Source organism: Pseudorasbora parva, chromosome 22 (genome assembly GCF_024679245.1).
Source record: "Pseudorasbora parva isolate DD20220531a chromosome 22, ASM2467924v1, whole genome shotgun sequence".
NCBI classification, from domain to species: Eukaryota; Metazoa; Chordata; class Actinopteri; order Cypriniformes; family Gobionidae; genus Pseudorasbora; species Pseudorasbora parva.
Window position 1 is genome coordinate 25,261,061 of NC_090193.1, and position 17,255 is coordinate 25,278,315.

A 17,255-nucleotide genomic window follows, 5' to 3' on the forward strand; every position below is an offset into this window, starting at 1 on the left:
ATGTGAGTGTCCTGCATGCTCACAAAGCCATCTTTGTCATGGCCCATTGAGTCAGTATTGCCTAAGACTCTGTCCTCCCTGCTGGGGTTTGTGTCCCATGGGTTAAGGCCACACAATGCCTAACTGTTTAAACATGTCACATTTCCCTGTCATGCTGTTGTGTCCTTTTCATTTGATGTTCTTCCTCCCAAGTTCCATTTTGGGGATCTAGCCTTTGTCTACACTCATTCAACTTTCTGACACGCAATGCATAATGCATGAATTATTGAGTTTTAAAGTCACAATTTTAACAAAAGTGACTATATCCGCCTGTTCAATGTCACAGGGCTGTATAAATTATCAGTCCTGGCATTTTGAGAGGCAAAACAACATTGTTATATACCCTGCGTCAATGTATATGGCATTTGAGGAATAGCTGGTGGGTGAGGTCATGATTTGTATTTCCTTCTTCAGTGTGGGACCATGCCAGAAGCGTTAAGTCTCTCACTGAGAAACAATCAGCAAACTATTTGTGGTCAACCGAAACACAGCCCTTGGCTTGCTGGAGAAATTTCCACATGCACAAACACTATTGTGTAATATGCACATATACTGCAGCTTTGTAGACAGGCTTGCATTTATTCCATATGACATAAACATGGCTTAAAAAGGCTGCAGACGATGTAATATATTCTGTAATCATGGGGTGATTCTTTTAAGTACTGATTTAAATAGATCGAAGTGACTATGGAATGCAGATAAGGGAAATGCTTCTTATTGGTGCTTTCCTTTGATGAACTATGTATATATATAATGGGATATGCAAAAGTAAAACAAACAGAATAAGACAATGGGCTTTTATGGTGTTTATTGGATTTAAACACATATAAAACACATAGTTTCAAAATCCAATAAACACTATAAAAGCCCAGTGTCTTATTCTGTTTGTTTTACTTTTGCATATCCCATTTCTTATATATAGTACAGTGTCTATTTCTATTCTATTTTGGCTCCTGCAATGGGTAGGGGGTGTCCATCCTTGTGCATTTAGTTGACCAGATGAACCAGGTGTTTCCAGTGCTGACGGTTTTGTGCCAGCTTATATGCATCCTCCACAGCAACTCCATGTTGTTGGAGGTCACCCGCAAGGACTTTAAGCCATCGGGTGCAGGGTTTACCTCGTGGTCGTCTCCAGCCTGAGGTTCTCGGATCAAACTGGAGAATGGCTCTTGTTGGATGGTCAGGAGGGAGGCAGAGGACATGGCTGAAACAGCGGGTGCGACGTCGCACAGCTAGTTAGGATGCTCTGGGCTAGCACATGAGCACTTGATTGGAGACGCGCTTGGGCCACCTGATGTTCTCGATGGTTCTGAGAGCCCTGCTATCAAAGCCATCTAATCTTGCAGCCAGTGTCTTATTTAAGGGCCAAATCTCCAAGCCATAAAGCAGGATGGAGAGTACTGCTGAGTTGTAAATCCAAAGCTTTGTCTTGCCTGAGATGGTCTGGTGCTGCCAGAGTGGTTTCCAGAGAGACTGCAGGGCTGATGCAGCTAGGGCTCTTCTGCAGGTAATCTCTGGTTTTAGATCACCGTTGTCTGTCACTATGGATCCCAGATACACAAAGTTCTTGACAGGCTCTACAGTGTCATTGCCAAGCCGCAGGGAAGGTGGATGCGGTCTGTCATTGACGTACATGAACTTGGTTTTCGTCCAACTCACCTGGAGGCCAAACTTCTCAGTCTCTTCACTGTATATGCCCAGAGCGTCTCTCAGCTGGCTGTAGGACATGCTAAGCAGGATGGTGTCGTCAGCATACTCCAGGTCAGTCAGGGTATAACTGCCGAAGGACACTCCGGGAACCCGCTCACAAACCCTGGACATCAGATGGTCAATAATGCAGTTGAAGAGGTCGGGATCAGCCACGCAGCCCTGGCGAACGCACTGGAGATAGAAAACCAGTCTGAGTTTCTGCCGTTGATGTGGACACAACTCTGCGTGGGCCATTACGAGCTTTGCACAGCCGACTAAAGACACGGCTCATATTGTTGTTATTGGCACAGTACTCTAGATGTTTAGCTTCTGCTTGCCAGAACTTCTCCCTATCCTCGGCTATAGCCACATTGCGCTGACGGTTCAGTCACTGATACTTTATCAGGTCACTTCGGAGCCGGGCCTCACGCCGCCGGTCAATGATGTTAAGTGTCCTTTCCGATATCCAAGGCTTTTTCGGGGAAGGTTAAAAGCATCCGGAGACATTGTGAGCCGACTGGATGACGCTTTCCTTAAAGGTCTGCCAGTCGTTCACCTTGTCGGTAGCCAGGTTATCAAAGGTGGTATGGATGGCACGACTGAAGTCTGTGGCGATGTTTGGGTCACTGAGTAGGGAGGAGTCCAGGCGAGGCTGTGCCTTGGTGTGCTGGTAAGCTCGCCGCTTTAACTTCAGCTGGGCCACCAGCAGGCGATGGTCTGTGTTGCCAAGCTCTGCTCCTCTGTACACATGGCAGTTGGTGACAAACTGCTTCCAGCATCGAGAGAGGAGGATATGGTATAACGCTTTCCTGGTTCTGCCATCTTTGCTGTACCAGTGATCGATAAGCTTCCGGAGAAACCAGGTATCAGCAATGCAGAGGTTGTTATGGTGGCAGAGAACGAGTAGATGTTTACCTTTGTGGTTTTTTGGACATGTCAGCAAACGTTGTGCCGACAGGTGGGCCTGTGGACTGATCACTGCTAGACATGGTGGCGTTGGCATCGGTGAGGCCGATGGTGATGTCGTGTGGTGCGGCTTGGCCAACAGCCCAATGGAGTTGGTCAAAGAAGACATCATTCACATCCTCATCAGCGACATCGGTGGGGGCATAAGCAACAATTACTGTTATCTTGCCGTGTTGGTGGAAAAGGCAGGCCGACAGTAATCAGTAAGTTGCTCAGGGGAGTCCAGCTGATGAGGGTCTTGCGGAGTGCCTTTGGGATGGCAAGTGCCACGCCATAAAGGCCTGCCCGTCTCTCGGGGCACTCCAGAAGTAGCAATGGTCGCATGCTGTTGTTTCACCATTGCCGTGCCATCGAACTTCACAGAGCCTTGCCAAGGAGATGTTATAGCGGCAGAGCTCTCTGGACAACAGGGTGGCTGCTCCGGGGCGAAGGAGTGTCTGGACATTCCATGTGGCGACTCGGGTCCTGCGACAAAGGTTGATCTCTACTCGTTGGTCGGGGGCAGGCTGGGGTACGTTACCATGTTGGGCAGTCAGGCTACTTTCTCTGATTGGTTTCGTAACAAGAGAGTTTCTCCTGGGTGGGTTGCTAGTCCTCCGCAGGATAGTCGGTTGGTGGGGCTGCCACCTCACAGTGTACCGACATGCTGGGGTCTTTGTTTGTCTGGAGCCTACCCTGTAGACCGGCACGCCTAGGGTGGCCCTACCAGGAGGATATATATATATATATATATATATATATATATATATATATATATATATATATATATATATATATATATATATATATATATATATATATATATATATATATATATAAGTATATATATACTTACCCTTTAACTTTAATAAAATAATTAAAAAATACAACTAAAAATACTAGTATACCATGTACATTAGTAAATGGTTATGCATGCACATGGAAAACATTGCCACAATACTATGCTACTGTGTGAGGTTGCCAGGATATTGCTATGTAGTTGCTAAGGCCTTCTGTGCGGATGCTGGGATGTTTCTAATGGTCTTCTGGGTGGTTACAAGTGACTACTTGCAGCTAAAATTCAAAACAGCCCATCCAAGTTTGATATTCCAACCAGCCCGTTCTCACGAAAGTGCGCATCTATAGCACAAATTGTATTTACCATGCAATTTATATACAAAAATTTGTTTTTTCGTGCATATGCTACTCACTGTAAACCCCTTGGGTAGGATTTTTGGTGTGTGTGTGTGTGTGCGTATGACACGCAAAAAATGGTATATCATATGCAGGCAAAAATATTTTTTGCGTATAGCCTACATTGCATGATACAAACAATTCAAGCTACATAAACGCACTTTCATGAGATATTCTGTCTCAGGTCCCCGCTCCAATGTAACTTTATTGGATTTTTCATCACCTCCCATGAGAAAATAGTAAATCCAATTGCTTAAAAATAATAGCACATCTCTTCTCATTTATGAAACATTTTTCATAGCATAAAAAGTGAAAGAGTTAGGGCTTTGTTCTGATACTTAAGGTCAGCAAGTGTGTGAGAGTAAGACAGGATGCCTTTGGCTGGGAGTGCCGCCAGGTTGGGTGCTCATGGAAAATAGTCTTGGAAGGTGTGTATTCAAGGCAATGTCCAGATGTTATTTTTAATCAATTTATTGGTTATTTAGCACGCGCTTGTGTCCAAATGTTCCTTTTTCTGCATGTGTACGTGCCACAGGAGCTTTTGATCTCATGAATGTGAATATGTGTATATTTATACTGTACCTCTGCAGAGCCTGCAGATTGCTCAACATCCTCTCAGGTCATGTGAAATGTGAGCGGAACAGAGCACAGAATGTGCAGCTCAGTGGCCCTCAGTGTGCAGTCAGAGCACACTCGCTCACTCACTCCCTCTCTCACTCATTTACATGCTCGCTTGCTCATTTTTGTTTCCACCCTCCCTCCCACTCTCTCCTTGCCCCTGCCTGCGCCACTGCACTGCTACACATGACATAATGGACCTATTATTGTGCCTTTTTGTTTTGAGTGTGACTTCAGCACATTCAGCCCCGATACAGAAAGTGTTTGTGTTGGGGCTTCATGTTAAAATTGCTTCTATACACACCTGTATGAGTGAGATAGTGTACTTCTGAATGACAACGAGGCTATATGCAGTACCTGTTAGGTATTATATTACCTACTTATGGACCCATCTACAACATTATGTTAATTTTGATGTTTAAATTTGCATTATCTCGATTTTTGTATTTTTTTTTACTTAATTTTATTCTGTTTTTATAGCTCTGGCCCTATAAAGTTACAGGGGTGTAAACATCATATTCATATAGTGCTCACAGTATCATGATAATCTTTAATGTTGTGTTGCATAGACAAAAATGTTGCAAGGATAAAATCAGATTTCTTAAATGTAAAAATGTATGTTTTATCCATAACAATTATGAGGATTTGGAATGACGCATGACCATGTATGCTCTTACATTCAGTCAAAAAGCCTGATGTAGCAGTAGAGTTACTGCAGAGTGGAGCATTAATCTTAGACCAGCGGAAACAAACTCATCGTGATTACAGGGTGATGATACACTGAGTTCCGTAGATACACAATAGCCTCCCCCCTCTACCCTAGAGAGACTCAGCCCGCATCCACAGGACCTTTTCTGCTTATTAGCGAGCTACTTCCTGACAGGAGCGGTCGGGCTTCAGCAGGATGCAGGATGTGGTGGGGGCCGTACTGAGGGGTGTGTGGTCATGTGTTTTTGTGTGTGTGAGTGTGTGTGTATATGTGTGTGTTATTATAAGAAGCAGCTCTGAGGCTTTCACATGGGAAGTCAGTGGGGAAAATGGGCATCCAGGGTTCAACTCAATACTGACCCCTTCAAATGAATCACTCTCATTTCCCTCTCATTACACAAGCCATCAGCAGACCCTCAGCATTAGGCCTGTGTGCAGAAGCAGACACTTTATATGGAGGGCGGAGTAGACAAATCCTTAAGTCAGAGATTTACATTTGTGAAAATTGTTTTGAAGCACTTTATTTGTAATAAAACATTAAAATCCTTTAAATCAGTCCTGTTTATCCTGAATTTGTCCTGTTAATCCTGGATTTGAATAGTGGGCACGTGACCATTGACCTACAACCTTTTTGCATTATATGATTTGATAATGAAAATATGTTAGGGATTGACACCCAGGTCAAGATTTCAAGTCAGCTTGCTTATAATCATGCAGTTACTGCCATCTTGTGGCCGAAGATATAAAACAGTGGCCTCTTTGAGTGAGCTTTCATTCTTTCATTGACTAGCCTACATATCATTTTTTAATAGTAGCCTATGTATTTATTTTTACTGAGAAAGTTTAGGAAAGTTCTCAATGTAATTGAGAATCATTACTGTTTATCAATTCATTGGTTAATTGTTATGGTCTTTCAGAACCAAATGCTCTTAGGTATATTATGCTATTTGAATTTTCAAGCAATGAATGAATGAGGCACTTATATAGCTCTTTCAAATGTACTACTGTACACCCAAAGCGCTTCACACTCATGTCAGGGGTCTCTCCTCAACCACCACCAGTGTGCAGCATCCACTTGGATGATGCGACGGCAGCCACAGTACAACGGCGCCAGTGCGCTTACCACACACCAGCGAAAGGTGGAGAGAAGCAACTGATAATCATTTTACAAACAACACATGCAAGTCTATATGGCACAAACACCAGCAGCCATTCATTCTATTCATTTATTGTGTTTATATTGTGTGGTGTCAAACCTTAACACGTTTCAAACAAACTGTCCAGTTTACTTTTACTTGTAATGTATATTTAACTACGTTTAGTGACGTTTAGTGGATAATATCCTGCGTTATGTGTAGTGTAAATGAACAAACATTAAAGTTAAATTCTTTATTTTGCAGTAGGCCTAGTTTGCAAGACACTTAATTGACTCATTAGCAAAATAAACACATTTTTATATTTTATGTTCATATACTTTGTTTTATATTCCCTGATTATACCACGTTTCAAAATGCACAATAAAAAACTATGCTCTCTTGATTTGACTGCGTTAGGGGGTCGTTGTCCGCACTACTTTCTCATCTACTCTCGTATCATTCCGATGCACGTGTATGTGAAGTTGGCGTCATTTTGCAACGCATGTTATGGATTTTAGCATTTGAAATGAAAAAACGCATTTGAAAAAATTATTTAAAAATTAAACGCAGTTATAAAAAAACGCATTCGAGAACGTCCTTATTATGTCTATAGGTGCGTCTCAATCAGCTCCCTAGTCAGGGCACTGCTCAGGGAGTCAGCCCATTGACTTATGTCCTGATCAGTGCCCTGAATGGGACGCAGGGAATGTTGAGCATAGTTTCTCCTCTTTGTCGCCATCTCTGTTCGGAATCTGCAGTTGCAGTTATTCGCTGAATTATCAATTTTATGTGAATTTAGCCTGGGCACTGCACTGCACAGCGCGGATGAATCTGATTGTTTTGAGGAGACTGCGCGGCTGTCGGTCATCGCGCCAGTGTGGCTGTGGATACTGTCATTCGAAATCACATTACTGTTTAAAAGTAAGACCGACATAAGAATGGCATCTGCACAAGTAAGTTAAGTAGCTAACATCCACTTTTTCCAACTAAGGGAAAAAAGCATTGCAATAAATCGCGATGATTAAATCTAACGATCACATAAGGTCAAACCGTGCAAATTATAGTAGGCTACGTTGTTTTTAAGCATTAACATCAGTTAACATCAGCATTACGTTACTACATTTAATGTGTATTAGGGCTACCTGTAGTTCATTTGCCATTTCTGTGCAGTCTAATTTCTAATTACCAACAAATAATGTGAAGTAGAGCCGAATTAGCTATAACGTTAGCACTAAATCATTATTAGCCTACCATAATGGACATGTGAGAACATATAGCAAACGCACTACAAAGAAAACTATGACAAAGTAAACAAATGTGCTACTGTTATATGATTTAACCACTGAAATGTCACAGGCCTAACGCTACCTCCAGCTGGGAAAAAAAGCCGTCTTTGCCTCTGTTTTGAACCCGTTTTGTCCGAATTATTTAGCATTTTACAACGGGTAAATCTCCAGTTGTCACTGGTGATTGTCTAAACCTTTCTGGATCCGCCATAAAATTTTAGTTTAATTATATCAAGTGCTATGAGAAAAGGCTATACATCACCTCCAGCATAACCTATTAGCCCGGAAATCTTCTTTATGTGTAAGTTACATATGTGACGTAATGACACAAAGATATGCTTAAAGTGACCCCATAAAGCAAGAAATGTAAAATAGTGGTCAAAAAAAAAAAAAAAAAAAAAAGATTTGGCACCCTTATTGAAGAAGAACTTGATGTTAATCTTGTTAAGTTTTTGTTGACGGACAAAGGCCAGGGGTTGACAGGGGTTCTCCCCCAGGAAAAAAAGGTGATTTGATAGATGTGATTTCGTGCATTATGGTGCATTTTAGGCCATATCCCTTTCCTATACCAAAAAAGACCTCAAACCAGTCAATACCAATAGTCTAATAAAAAGGCTATATTCATTTAACTGCCATAGAAATCAACAGTTTCACAGATAATGATAATGAACAAGTTGCATGTTTTTTATGCTCCGTATCCAGACAGAAAAAATGCTGTTTACTAAACGATTGATTGGGCCAGACAAAATGACAGAAATCACTGAATTATGTACCGTGGCAATAGAGTAGGACACTTGGCATTTAGTTTTGATGCATATCGCGAGCATAGGTTCGAATCTGCCTTTTGCCACACTCGCTCTACTCCCTTTCCCCATCACATATCAGATCGGAAAGGTATTTATTTTCAATAAAAAAATAGAAAATATTAGAAAAGGGGAAATAAAGCGTTTAACATGTGTTTAATAATACGTTTCTTAATAAGTTTCTCGGTTAAGGGGTAGTCAATGTAAGCAGACATGTGCTGAATTAGAGACGATAAAAGTGAGTGGGTCCAATATCATTGGTCTTAAAAAGTGGGTGGGTCTTGTCCCACCCACACACAATGTTTCCGACGCCCATGTATAATACTGACTATAGGCATCCATACCACAATATCCTTACCCCACTGTACACCTGCAACCCAGTATAAGCTGGATGATTACCACATAGAGTTGGGTAGGGATACTGGAGTAAAGAGGTTAGGGGAACGTTAAAATAATGTTATAGCGTTAGAATGACATTCTGGAAACTTTAAAATAATGTTAGTGGAATATTAAAATAACAGAATAATGTTCTGGGAATGTTAGAATAACTTTCTGGAAATGTAAAAACGACATTAGGATAATGTTCTGGGAACATTAGAAGAAGGTTGAGGGAATTAAAAAATAATTAGAATAAAGTTCTAGTGTAATACTGATGTATTTTAGGATAATAATAATAATAGATTTTACACATTATTCATTCCAAAGAATCTCAAAGTGCAATGTGCTGGGAACATTAAAATAACATTGGAATAATGTTCTGGGATCATTAAAATATTGTTAGGATAACATTCTGGGAACATTACAATAGCATTCTGGGAATTTTAAAATAACACTAGAATAAACTTAGGAGAAAGTAATAATAACATTAGAATAACGTTCTGGGCTAATACTGATGTATTTTATATCGTAGAATAAAAGTATCTTGAGCTTGTGTTCACCACAGACCTCATTTCAGATATTTAACCAAAGCCCCATTTTAAAAAAAAATGGACTTTGTGGCGATGGAACTGGAAACACTAAAATGCTAGCTTGTTTCCACGTTTTGGCCTAAAAAGTGATGTCATGCCCGAACCACTCTATATGTCTTTTTAATTAAATAATTAAAAAAGAGTTCAGGGAATAAAGAAAAAGAAATAACAACGGTTCCACTTCCAGGTCTATTGTGGTGATGATGAAGTAGGCCTAATCAATTTAAACCCAAATTGCTAATAACTCAAATTATGCAAATATGTTATTTTGAAATGTGCACACATTCACTCTTATTGGTATATCATCACATTTTCATTTTACAATGGACATTTTTATGTGGGGAAAATTTGAGTAGTTTGCTAGTAATTTTTTAGTAAATTTTCTGTTGTAAAACAGTCGTCAAATATTTACATCGACTTACACCTTACAAGATGGCTTTGAAGAGCCACTGACTGCAAAAACGAATGATTCTCATTGAAAGGAACTTTAGTTGGTAATCAATTGCACATGTCTTTTAAATCTTTCTGCCGTCAGTAAACTGAGCGGTGCATAACGGAATGTCATTTTTAGGGCCGGGACTTTAACGAGTTAATTAATTACGCAAAAAAAAAAAAAAAAAAAATGTAATCACACTTATTTTTGCACCGCGGAACGTTTTTCAATGAACGAGTTTCGACGGACCGATTATACTGGAACACCAACTAGCGCTCCGGAGTCACGACAACAACAAACCATGAGTGAACGTGAACGAAGAAGCTGATGAGACTGCTTTGCTTGGCCCCGTGGATGGGAAATTTTGTTTTAAAAAAACGAAAGAATGGAAGCGTCGTCAAGAACATGGTTGTGTGCAAATTTGAGAGGATGGAAGCATCGACACAGAATACAACAAGGAATTTGCGTATCACCGCAGCACATCGAGCCTCAAATATCACAAATATGCTTTTGCTAAACTTAATGGCAAACTTAATGGCTAGTCTGCTGGACTGAAATAAATAAACAATATTTTGTTGATTAAGCTTATGTATTCAGTCATTATTCAATATTCAATGGAAATTACTTCTCATTGTTCTCAGGTCAAATATTTATATGCAATTAAAATGCGATTACTTTTGATTAATTAATTACAAAGCCTCTAATTAATTAGATTAATTTTTTTAATCGGGTCCCGGCCCTAGTCATTTTGTAATTTCTAATTATTGTCCCTAACAGTGTCAATGGTGGTTACGGCCCTGGTAAGAACCACGAACTGAGATACGAGAGCAGAAAAGAGAGGAATGTGATAGAGCTAGTTCATAGAAAATGTATCTTGGATTGTAATATATTACTGGTTTGGATTTGTCTTGTTGCTTCCTACATTGTTATGGATTCAGAAGGTGTGCTAAATAATAAACATGAAATATCAAATAGGCCTCTATTTGGAATATTTTTAATTCAGAAAGTATGCTAAATAATCAACGTAAAATAACAATTAGTGATTTTAGGTAGTAATGTTCTTTAGTCAGGCCTATTAGTAAAATACTACAGTAATAGGCTACTAATGTAACTAATACTATTACTTATTTATTCTGTTAGTAAGTAGGCTAAACTACATATTATTTTCCTGAATTATTTTGGGATAATGATTCCACAATACATTGTCCCTACTACTTGATAAGATATAATGTAGACAATTATGTAGACATTGTTTACAAGCCATCTATGCATACACTGATTATGAAGTCCTCATGATGGCACTATTCCCACAGCAATCTAGGATGCCAGGAACCTGCTCGTATACATGAGGTAATCTGCATTTGCACGGATTCACCTGCAGTCTACAGGCAGCTATAACATGGAACTAAACCTGGATTCTCTGAAATTTCAGGTTAGGATCACAAATATACTTGTATAATGATCTGACATAATTGAATTTGCAGTGTGATAGAAAGACACAAGGTAACGACAGTGAGGTAATCAATAAGGCTGTACATGAAACCATCAGTGAGGTAAATGACAAGGTCACTAGGTGAGGGGACTAGTGGAGTTTTCTGAGGGGTCACTGATGAGGTCATTGCTTGGGTCATATCAGGAAAGATTTTACCGATTGGATTGTTGCTGAGATCTCACTTCTGGTCACTAATAGCCGTTTAATGACTGTCTTGATTGGGTTTAAAATTGGATTTTGTCTGCTGTTCCAGGAATAATGGATGAAGTAATTGATGCCACTGGAAAGACAACTGATAAGTTCACCTGTAGTTCACTAATGGTTGCACCAATAAGATGATCAATGAACTAATAAATAAGCCCTGTTGAGCTTGTCTGTGAAATCCTCCGAGAAGTTTTAACAGCTCATAGTCTTAAAGTGACTATGATTGTCAATTACCTATATCATGTGTGTGTGTTTGGCAGCAGAGAGGTGTAGTTACTGCCATGAGGTTAATGAGGTCAATGCAAAGTCTATCAACAACGTCCACATCTGCTCTGAAATCCCCTTTTAAGCAATTTGTGGGGTCATCACAAAAAAGAATGATGTAAACACATTGATGTGCTCTAGTCTAAACTAATTTCATCACCAATGCCAGGCTAAACAATAAAGATTTTTCTTCCTTCCGGCCAATTGGGACAGTCGTCCAGTTTTACTTGCTCTGCTAACATTTTCACTGATCCTACCACAAGAGTGTTTTAGCCATATATTTCTGTATGTAAATGTATAAATGTAAATAATATACGCCGATCAGATGATACTGATACACCCTAATATTGTGCTCGGAGTCCAAATAACGTGCCTAATTGGCCAGTGCTATTTTCGCACTAGGTCCGCCTAACAATGAGATGAAAAAAAGACCCTGTCGCCGGTTCGCCACTTTTCCTTCCTTGGACCAATTTTGATAGATACTGAGCAGTGCAGACCGGGAACACCACACAAGAGCTGCAGTTTTGGAGATGCTCTGACCAAGTCATCTAGCCATCATAATTTGGCATCCCTTGTCAAACTCGCTCAAATCCTTATGCTTGTGCATTTTTCCAGCTTTAAACACAGAACTTTGTAGTTCTTTTTGATGCTTTCAATATCGTCACAAATTTGGGTAAAACCTCATCTATATTAAATGTTTAAATTTGAAAGCATAAAAGTGCTTTTTACCGATCAGCTAACAACAACAAAATCAGTTGTGATGGAGCTCTGGACGAAACTCTCTCAAACTGACCCAAGGCCATCCTTATTGTTGAGCCCTGTAATGTTTTATTAAACTAGTTCTGTTTGGTTGTATATTTTATGGTATTCCACTGCTTTGCTAGTGTAATCCAGTGCCTAGTGTAATCCATCCATTTAATGTGGTAACTCTGAAGCTAAAGAGTGATTTGAGCCTTTCTTCAAATAGCAACTAATGACCTTACCACAAGGGCACTGGGCTGTAGTTTATAAATTCCATTCGAACCTTGCCTACTTTAAGTATATTGCAATGCATGCCATTTTGCATTTCTGTGGCAGATGTTATAGTGTTAATATCTATCACCAGACTGTGTTTCAAATGACTTATTGAAGCTTTGGCGAGCCCGGGCTGACTTTAATAGCTCATTTTGTTGGATCTAACGCTCAACTGTCTTTCCAGACCAGTATTCATTTAGACGAGTGCTTCAGACGTGAAGTAATGGCTTTAAATAATGGAGCATGCTTTTCAGCAGCAGGATGGGAGGGAATGCAGCTCAGGCTCAGGCTCATTAAAGCTTAAACTATATCTGAAATCCACTTGGGCTTCAGGGATGTGTTGGGGGGATCAAACCCAGCTGGTCCCCAAAGAGCTCTGTTTGAAAACTCGCAGCAAAACCATGAACACTGGTGTGACAAAAGCTTGGTATTTTGAATCTTAGGGGTTGATTACACAACACCGTTTTCAACTAAAAATGGAAAAGGTTTTATGTGTATTTTTCGTTTGCAGAAAAACAGCATTTTGGGCCCTAAAGATGCTATCTTTTGAAAATGCGATGCAAAGTGCAAGTTTTTGAAAACAATGGGCTTATTCACACATTCTGCGCAATGCGATGCCAGACACAATGCAAGTGTTTTTTGCAAGTTTCAGGACACAGCCCATCTGTTTGCACTGAAAGCAAGGTGTGTTCAGGCGCATTGTTGGCGTGTTGCTATTTTGAGGAATATAAAAATGACTGTGCCATTGACCAACAAAAACCTGGTCTAAAGTCAATAGTCTGTATTTTTAGTGTTGTTTAAAGGGTGCGTTAGTAATATGCGACTATAGACAGGTGCACTCCTACATTATTATGTGCAGCAGCCCACAAACATTAGTAAATATAAAAAATAAAAGGATTACGCTCTGGAGAAGAGTTTTTTCGCATGTAAATAGCGAATTCGCCATGGTGCACACACAATTGGCTTTTAAAGGGAATGGGAGATGAGACTGATTGGTTTATTGCATGTTACGCCCAAAACACACCCATGACTCATTAAGAGACTAGGTACAACCCTTTTGGACCATGTGCCTGGTGCACAGACGGGTTTTTTCCGTTATTAAACTAGCAAAAGTGGATACAGACACCTGCGCCAAAAGTGGATACAGACACTAAGAGCACCTGCGCTATGCACTTCAGAACATGCGCTCAGATCATTAAAATAGGGCCCATTACCATTATTGTCTCTGTGTAAACTACAAAAATTTGAATTTGTGAAATCGGAGATGTCATGCACATGCGTTCAGTCTATAGCTTCATAGGGTTTCTTTACAAAGTCTGAATTGCTCCCTAGCCCCTATATAGTGCACTATGTGCCATTCACCATGTAGAAAATAGTAAATGTGTGATCAAGTGACCGATTTCAGCTGCAACTAGCGTCTATTTATAATATTGGTGAGTTGGACGCTTTTTCGATTGTAGAAAGAATTTGATTGGACAGAAAATCTGATGAGAAGCTGAAGTGCAGCGTGATCAAAAACATTTATCCATATTGGTGGACGTGAGAGACTGTACATTTTGAATGCTCATATATCTTAGGCCTCGATCAGAATTGTTTTTACAGTGAGAGGTGGCAGAGAGCATTATGTGCGCTGCTTATGCGCCCCGGACGCCCCCTGTTTTAATCACCTGTGTTTTTGAAGGAGTGCTCTGAGCGCATGAAGTTAAAAAATAAATCAACTCTGAGCAGAAAAGCGCCCAATGTCATTGCGGTTTTTTTTTTCTTCCATTGTCCAATTGAATGAATGGCAAGGCCCTCCATTGTGGTGACCGTTACCTTGATTAGACTTGCAGCACAGCTGATTCGAGGGTTACCTAACAACATTTGAAAAAACACAGTACACTGTTCTTTAAAAAAATAAAATAAAAATAAAAACGTCAACCAAAAAAGGCCTCAAGTTTTCAAACCTGAAAAGCGCGTTCTGTCTGATCGGGGCCTTAATGCGAGACCTAAATGTGCATTTTTTCTACCTTATAGATAACAGTGAGGCTAACATATATTTATAATAAAAGCCAGTTAATTTCATGTGGACTTTTCATCACCTTTTATTTGCCCAGATGTCCATCCTCCAATATAAACTTCTCTTTTAGTGAACACAAGCTGGATTGTCAGATATTATCTCCCATCATTTATAATTCTTTAAAGTACACATCCAAAGTATATTCTTGTACATTTTTTCTGAAGCAATATTGATAAAGTAATTTCTATTTGTTGACAAATGTGTCATTTTGTGTATATACCTTAACCTTAGAGCAGTGGTTATCAACAGAGGTTCTAGGCCCACTAGGGGGCCTCAAAGTGACTTCAAATTATTCAAAATAGGACACATAAAGCATTAAAATAACAATTGAAAAAATATTTATAATTTTATTTTTTTTTCACAACTCACAATAAAAAATTTTTACAATAAATTTCTAGACCTGGAAAAGTTTAAAATTGGGCTCAATGGGCAGTTTTTATAATCAATTGGCCTATAGATCTTTAAGCCAAACTAAAATATTTTATTGTGTAGAGCCTTTTTTTTTTTTTTTTTACTTTACTTTGTACTATTTATACTTTTTTATATAGTTATATAGATATACTTCCATAAATCACAACAACAGATTCAATTCAGTAAACCTTTGGTTGAAATGTATATATATTATGAACAGCAAGTGCTAAAAGCATGCAAGTGTCAACGGCTATATTTGTAATAACATAAAAATATGTTATTCGAAATTTAGTTTCATATAGACATATTTCACAAAAAGTATTTAAATTTCACTTTTAAATTTGAACTCAAAACTGTCATATAGGTCATGTGACAACTAGCCCCGGTTTGTTTTGACATGTGTTGTGGCTAGTGTCAGTTTCATTTGCACACACAAAAAAAATTGTTGAGCTTTGAGCGGTTGTTGAGTTTGAGTGACAGATGTTGGGTTTGTGTGTGGTGGATGGTGCTGTATCAGTCAAACTCTGTGACAAGCTCAATCCAGATTGGCTCCATCTATCACATCAGACTGACACGGACATCAGCTCTAATCTGACGCTTCACTGGTAGCCAACAATGCAAACACACACAGAAAGAGGGGAATACATTTATCTTCTTCACTTTAAAGCAGCCTACATTGCATACATTTTTTTTTTTTAAAGAGATGAAGAAAATCATAAAATTACATTTAGTTTTGCAAGTCTGTTCTGAAAACAGGTTTGAATGTGAAAATGTTTTTGAATATTGGCTTTTGATTTTATATCTCACTTTACACACATGCTTACCCGCTAAGCTTTTTATGCAGGAAAATGGGAGGAGATTTCTTTGAAGCCTTGCAGCTTGCGTGTCTGGTTGTCATGGTAACATTCAGTGACCTTGTCCAATTCCTTCTGTCAGTATGCACATTTGGGAGATGGGGGAAGCCTAATCAGGGTGTATATGGGCGAACGCATGGCTCAGAGACGGCCTAGTCTGTCTGATGCCTGGTGACACTAGATAAAGCCCCAAGGAACATTTAGACACATGACAGCACACACGCACACACACACAAATACATATGCATAAGTGAGTGCAGGATGAATTTTAGAAACAGCTTTCAATTTGACTGTAAGGCTGAATTATACGGATGATTATTTCAGTATGTTTGCACATTTTAGATTTTATTTTAATTTATATATATATATATATATATTATAGTTTTATAAAAAAAAATATATATATTAAGAACAGTAACATACATGTGCTCTAGGTGGGGTTTTGTGGTAAACAATAAACATATAATAACAATAATCTTGTTTATAGCCTCATTTTATCTACACAGAGCTGCTAGATTCAAATATTGCTGATGCAATACCTATTTGAAATGCAGACTGTCTGTGTTTAAAAAAAAAGACATGCCAACTGCAAATTGCCTTGAGATTTTATTTGTAGATTTAAATGTAATTGTAGTTGTTGCACTGTAAAAGGACCATTTCTACTTGATCTAGCACATACTGTTTTCATTATAATCTAAGATTTTCAGGTTGTCGGTCATATTATATTACATTTGTTTTTCTTCATTTGAATAAAACCTTTTCACTTTTTTGTTTCTTGGCAGCATTTTTACATTGTTAGTAAAGACTTTTATAATGTGTTTTAAATCATTTAAGAATTGGCAAGCTACTTATTTGAACAACACCACTGTAAAAACAGAAATATTGTAAAATATTATTACAATTTAATCTTAATATCTGCATCTTAATATCTTTTAAAATATAATTTATCCCTGTGATGGCAAAGCTGAATTTTTAGCATTATTACTCCAGTCTTGTTAAAACAGTTTTTCAGGATTCTTTGATGAATAGAACGTTCAAAAGAACATCATTTATTTGAAATGGAAGTCTTCCACTTTAATTAATATAATATCCTTATAGTGTCCTTGCTGGAAAAAAAATTAAATAAAAAATATTTTAA

At 38.8% G+C, this 17,255-nt stretch overlaps 1 protein-coding gene across 3 annotated transcripts in view; it reads left to right on the top strand.

Annotated features, from left to right (window-relative positions):
• Nucleotides 1-17,255, top strand: part of pnp4a (purine nucleoside phosphorylase 4a) — a 151,224-nt gene that overhangs the window by 27,185 nt on the left and 106,784 nt on the right. For 2 of the 3 annotated variants that reach the window (XM_067431933.1, XM_067431934.1), the window contains exons 1-2: nucleotides 7,149-7,282; nucleotides 11,133-11,251. The exons of the other annotated variant lie outside the window; for it this stretch is intronic. The gene's annotated coding sequence lies outside the window, so the exon portion shown is untranslated. Of the gene's footprint in view, nucleotides 1-7,148; nucleotides 7,283-11,132; nucleotides 11,252-17,255 lie in introns of those variants that run through there. 3 annotated transcript variants of the gene reach the window in all.